Raw genomic sequence first — 6,629 nt, forward strand, 5'->3', positions numbered from 1 at the left:
AATTAACCAACATACACACGCTAGAGTTTCTTTCAGGGGTATCTGCATACCGGCCAAAAGACAAAGAGAGAAAGGAAACCCCATTTTCAGGACCATCTCCTATGTGCAAGGCAATTCATACATGTAAGCTCACTCAATTCCTCAGGAGCCCTGAGGAGTAGGCACTATAATCCTCACTTTCCAGATGAGGACACTGAGCCACCAAACAAGGTCACAGATAAATATGGGAAGGGCCAGGATTTGGACCAGACCTGCCGTTGTTGTGTTCTGCCTTCTGGGACAAAGCCCTTCCTCGAAGATCCGAAGATCCGTCATCTGTGGTCTAGAGGTAGGCCTGTGATCAACTCATCCCATCACTTTAGCCATGCTCCCTCCCCACCGGGTACTTGTCTCCCTGCCCAAAGGGCCTTACCTCTGTGCCTTTGTATGTGCTATTCCTCTGCTGGCTCTTTTTCCTGTAATTTCTGTCCCAAGTGCTTGCCTCAAAAGTGTCTTCTCCAGGGAATCTTGTCAAATCCTTCCAATTGTCATTATTCACTCTCTTCTATGCAAGGAGTGCTCTCAGGGCATTGCGACCCACTGTGTTACATTTATTCTCCTCTCCCTGGGTCATAAGTCAGCTCTGGAATTTTTACAGCAGGAACCACATCTGATTCAGCCCTATGGTCCTGCTCTGAGCTTGGCACACAAGATATGCTCAGGTTTGTTGTTGAGCTGAGTAAACTCAGCAGTGATAGGACCATCTCAGTCCCAAATGGATGACTTGCACCAGGGGTGCAAGGGCTGAGGTTGGGGCCAGGTCTGCAGCTCAAAGACCTGGGAGGCTTGGAGCTCAACCAGAAAGCTTCAGCTTTCTCTCCACCTCCTCTCCACCTTCTCCCAATCCCCAGTTCTGTGACTGGGAAACCGAGGCAAGAGAGCAGGACTTGGGCATGGTCAAGCAACAAACTGATGACAGGTACACACTTGAATCCTACCCCCAGACCCGTCGGCCAGTGCTCTCTCTCCTTTCAGCACTGTATCCTCTGCCAAGTTTACTTGCAGTAAATCCAGGAAGACTACAGGCTTTCTATTCATTCACTCAGCAAATACTTACCAGGCACTGGCCAAACGCCAAGAATAGTGCCAAGCTCTGGGGCCACAGTGGAGACCAAAATAGGCTCTTGCTTTCAGGGAGCTCACAGTCTCTGCCAGGCAGAGCAGGTGGCCTTGTGGGCCACATTGGGGACATTGGAAGACATATGGAAAGCTATCAAAGGTTTTAGTTGGCAGCGCTGGCTGCCCATCCCCCACCACACCAGTCATACTCATCCTGTGTTAGTGGCCTTTCCCCACTTCCCTGGCTGTTGGATTCCCTGGCCCTTGGCTCCACCTGTTCAGCAAGTCACTGCCAGGTGTGGAAACCCCCAGGAGGATGCTAGCGGGAGGCTGATCTTGATTTGACTACAGCTTTGAGCCCTGCAGGACACCTCTGTCCACTAGGTGGCCATGAGGACAACGGTCTGTCATATCGCTGAAGCAGCAGGAGCTCCTTAGGGGGGAGTGTTGGAGACTAAGAGCTTTAATGACCCCATCATCGGAGTAATGAAGATGAATCCCACTGGTGCTGCTTGCCCACTCCTTCCTCTGGGTCCAGCAGCCAACATCAGGTAGCTGGAAACTCCCGCTTAGCCTACGTGTGGAAAGCACATTAAAGATCGTGAAAACAGATAAGATTTTTCAATGACGGGTTTCTAGAATCTCAGTGTTGCAAAGAACATTAGCCGTCACTTCTTCCAGCCTCTCCTTCTAGATCAGAACTCCTCTCATCAGTGAGCGTTCTCGAAGGAGTGTTTAAACCGTGTGCATGCCCCTGGAAGACAGGCATCTCACTGCCTATTGAGGGAATCATTCCATTTTTCAGCAGATCTTTAGTTTGCAGAGTATGTCCTGCTATTGAGTTGAGATGTTCTTTTCTGGGGCGCCTGGGTGGCTCAGCCCGTTAAGCATCTGCCTTCAGCTCAGGTCATGATCCTGGGGTCCAGGGATCGAGTCCCACATCAGGATCCCTGCTCAGCCGGAGTCTGCTTCTCCCTCTGCCTCTCTCCACCCTGTCCCCTGACCAATCGTGCTCTCTCTTGCTGTCTTATTGTCTGTCTCTCTCAAATAAACAAAATCTTTAGAAAGAAAAAGGAAGGAAGGAAGGAAAAGAAAAAAACTTTTATTACTACTGCCACTATCAGGTTCATCTTCAGGGCCACAAGGAGCATACTCTAATAAGGAAGGTGAACTTGAACAACTCACTTTGGTCTGGCTACTCTGCCAGTGGGCGGGCTGAGCTGTGACCCAGCCCTTAGCTGCTGGCCCCCATCTGAGAGCCTGCGCAGAGTGGGTGCTGGCAGCTGAAAGCTGAGCAGAACTGGGCTCCTCCTCATCCCTAATCAGGCCCCAAGGGAGCACCCTGTACGGATGGTGGTGGCTAGATGCCAAATGAAGTGAAATATCTCCTTTTCTCAGGCTGTTAACTTTTTTTCTTGTTTAAGGAAGGGGAGGATAATGACATTTAGCACTTTACAACTCAGCAGTAAAATGAGCAGATGGAAACAGATCCCCAGCATTGCGGGCGTGCTTCCAGGGAGAAACCCTCTCCGCTCCGGCTCGGGCTGGGCTCCGTGGGGCCAGTTCAGCGGCAAGGCTTGCTGATGGACCGAGTGTGTACCCGAACAGCCAGCTCCTTCCTGCCCCAGCTCCTCCCTACTCCAGGCTGCCCATGGGTGAGCCATGGCAGGCTCCCCCTGTTCTACCTACTCAGGGCACCTTTCCCATCTCTCCAGGAGGAGAGGGGGCACAGAGGTGAGCGAAAACTCCTCTGGAGAGGTGGAAATGCTCCACCTGGCCTTTAGGTGGCCACAGAAGAACAATTTGACTGAGCTGGGGAAGTTCCACCTGCAAGTCAAAGAAAGTCATTGTTGTCATCGCCATCGAAACGACTTAATCAGAATTTGTTATGGGCCATTCTGGCACACATCTCACACACCTCGACCCATTTAATCCCCACAAGCCCATTAGCTGTGTATCAGCACTGTCTCCATTTTACAGATGAGGAAACTGAGGCTCCCGGAGGCGAGATGACCTTCCTGAGGTCCCTCCACACTCCTTGGAATGTAGGCAGGGTGAAGAGTACTAACAAATGGTTCTTTAACTATTTGGGGTCTAGATTACTCTCTCCTCTATCACATATGTTGCTCTATAAACTGAACACTTAAAAAATCTGAACGTGTTTTTCATGTTTGTGTTTCCAAAAATAGTCAATAGCTCTGTGACGGGGCTTGTTCTATTTTGGTGTATAAATTGTGTCATTAAACTGCAGCTCCTCTGTGAGTTTTATTTGTCATCCAGGAAGTAAAAGAAACAAACAGAACCACCCCTACTGTGGTGGAGATCTATTGTTTCGGCCGCCCAGTGCCCTGCCCTGCTGGGGGCATCTCTCCTCTCCTTTCTGGGCTTCTAAGGGGTCCTCCCCCACTCGGAGAGGTGCAGAGGGCTGCCAATCATCATATCCCGCCCTCCCCCCAAGTTGGGCCAATCAGAGTCCTTCCCACGGAGTTTTCCATCTGGGTGCAACCGGATAGAAGACACTCTCTGTCTGCTGGAACAGCTATTAGCAAGTGTCCCCGTTAGGATTAGGCTTAGCTGTGGTCATCAAAGACGTGAAAACAGTACCCTTTTACCAGCTGACGTGCATTTATCTTGCAAGGCCAGCTCAAGCTACACCGCAGTGCCTGCTCATATTCCCTGCTCCCCTCACCCACTAGGTACCCACCCACTAAGCCCATCCTACAGCATGCACCTGCCGCTTTCCACCCGGCTAGAAGCTCGGGGCTAGAAGCCTCAGGGAGAAACCTTGAATCAATGGGGAGTGGAAACGGGGATAAAACCCCCAGCCTCATAAGCCGGGTTGGGGTAGGAGGACAGGATAAATCTGAAGCATATTCCGCAGTCTCCCTGTGGTCCTGTTGGGACCGATGCCCCACTGCCCACAGCAGAAAACTGCTAGTCTATTGCCATACCCTGGATTCATATCCAGCGCCCTCTGCTCTCACTCTCCGCACCCCACCAGTGCTTCCTGGGATCACCTCCCAAATAATCTACTTGACCTAGCATCCTCGCCTCGAGTCATCTTCTGGGGGAGTCCGGCTTTAGACACCTTTAGAGTCCTCCCTCTTCCCAAGAGGAAGACTTTACCACTGCAATATTCCCAGGGCACTTTCTTCACACCTCTGCTGCAGCACATCATGTCCCATCTTGTTGTATTTATTAAGTATGAAATAGGAAGGAATGTGCACTTATTGAGGACCAGATGTGTACCAGTCACAGCACCAGATGTTTTGTGCTCCTCCATTCATTCATTCACTAATTAATTCATTCGACAAATATTTCTTAAGCATTTGCAATATGTCAGGCAATTATCTAGGCCAAAGGCTGGCAAACCATGGCCCACAGGCCAGATTCAGTCAGCGGCCTGTTTTTATAAATAAAGTTTTATTGGAACACTGCCATGCTCATTGTTCGCAAGTCTCTATGGCTGCTTTCATGTTATAACAACAGAGCTGAGTAGTTGTGACAGAGACCATAGGGCCTTCAAAGCATAAAATATTTACTGCCTGGGCCTTTACAGAAAGTTTGGTGCCCATTGATCTAGGCAAATAAAAGAACTAGGTAAGGCATTTACTGTGTAAAATGGTGACCAATGCTGTGAAAGAAAAAAAGTAGGGAGAAAGAGAGGATCAGGAGTGATGGGGGCAGGGGTGGGGATTGTAAATGAGGGTGTCAGGACTTCCTGGCTGTGAGGGTGACATTGAACCAAAGACCTAGAGGAGGGGAAGGAGGGAGCCGCGTGGACATGGAGGGAAAACGCTGCTGGCTGGAGGAGCTCACAGCAGCTGCGAGGGCCACACTGAGCTATTAACAATAGCTAATCCTACACTGAGTGCTGTGTACCAGACACCCTTGCAGCACTTCACATACATAATCTCATTTAATTACTTAAAAGTCATCATCTCATTACACATTTAATCTTGCAGAAGAATGATCTACATATATTTCTTTTTTTAAGATTTTATTTATCTGAGAGAGAGGAAGAGCGTAAGTGTCAGTAGGGAGTGGAGGCAGTGTTGTGGGGGGAGGCAGAGGGAGAAGCAGGGTCCCAGCTGAGCAGGGAGCCCGACATGGGGTTCAGGGCTCAATTCCAGGACCCTGGGACCATGACCTGAGCCGAAGGCAGATACTCAACGGACTGAGCCACCCCAGTGCCCCTGAATATATTTTTGTTACTAGTGTTCATATGGGACTTTCAGCTTACAAAGTTGTTTTGTAATGTTGTTAGCTTGCTTTTCACAACATTTCAAAGAGTTTACTGACCCCATTGTATTATACTCAAAGACCAGAAAGGTCAAGTCCTTTGATCCAGATCACACAGCCAGTAAGTTCCAGAACTGGAAAACAAACAGGCGTGTTTAGATCCAGACGCCATCTCCCTCGCTCTGAGCCAGTGGCTTCAGAAGGCACAAACTCCAACTCATCCCACTCACCCCTAACCCAAACAGTGCACCAAAGAGAAAGGGGGGGACCTGTTGGAAGGAACTCAGTTCCCTCACCCTCCCAGATGACAGTGACCAGAGAGCCCGCTGGAATCACAGCCACAATCACAGACGTGTGATGGTTCATGCTGTCCCAGGACAACTACACTGTGCCACAGTCTCGAGCCTGTGTGCCTGTGCTCTGCGGAGCTCACCGCGAGCAAGTACTCAAGAGGGACTTACTGGGTGACAGATTAACAATTGCTGGGATTTTCTGTTGCATGTTTAACAAGGCATTTCTATGAATTGATGGAATTATTCAGAAAGACATTAATTTGGCGAATAGGTATCGAGATTTACTGTGTGCAGGAAAGAGCAAAACCTTTCCACATAGTAAGCAGATTTACTGCATCAGGGTTAGAAATGGACATGACATGTCCCTCCACCCTTTGGGAGCTCATGGGCTAGTTGGGGGTGTGTGGGGGGAAGAGATGCATTTTTTGTATGGGCTACTGACCTAGTGTGTGTCTGGCACTGTGCCAGCCAGGGCACCTTCCTCGTCAATAAGAATAATAATAGCAAGCCCTCCTGAACCCTGACTCTGCACCGGGCACTGTGCTAAGTCATTTACATCTTCATCAGACTCCCAGGGAAAGCTGTCACTGCTATTTGAAGGCTGTGGCATGTGAGCCTCAGGGAGGTTGAGTATCCCTCACAGGTACATGGTAAGAAGGCCGCAAAGTGAGGATTGGAACTCAGGTCTGTTTGCCCCACTGCGTGTGCACACTCAGCAGTAACCCCAGAGGGGGAACAAACCCAATTTTGAGGGGGCTCAAGAGAGGGAGAGTCCCGGCCAGTGGGGGCTTCAAGGAAACGTCCCTAATGTTACATTGTGTCCCTAACGTAACATCCCTTGAGCCAGGCCCTGAAGAGCAGGTTCCAGACAGAGGGGCCCCAGCCAAACAGAAACGGTCTGTTTGGGTGATCGCTCCTACAAATCTGGTTAGGAGTCGAGGCATGTCTGATACAAATAAGTTGACACTGGAGGCTGTGAGTGTGGAAATCAGGTTT

Source organism: Lutra lutra, chromosome 4 (assembly GCF_902655055.1).
Source record: "Lutra lutra chromosome 4, mLutLut1.2, whole genome shotgun sequence".
In the NCBI taxonomy this organism is placed as follows: Eukaryota; Metazoa; Chordata; class Mammalia; order Carnivora; family Mustelidae; genus Lutra; species Lutra lutra.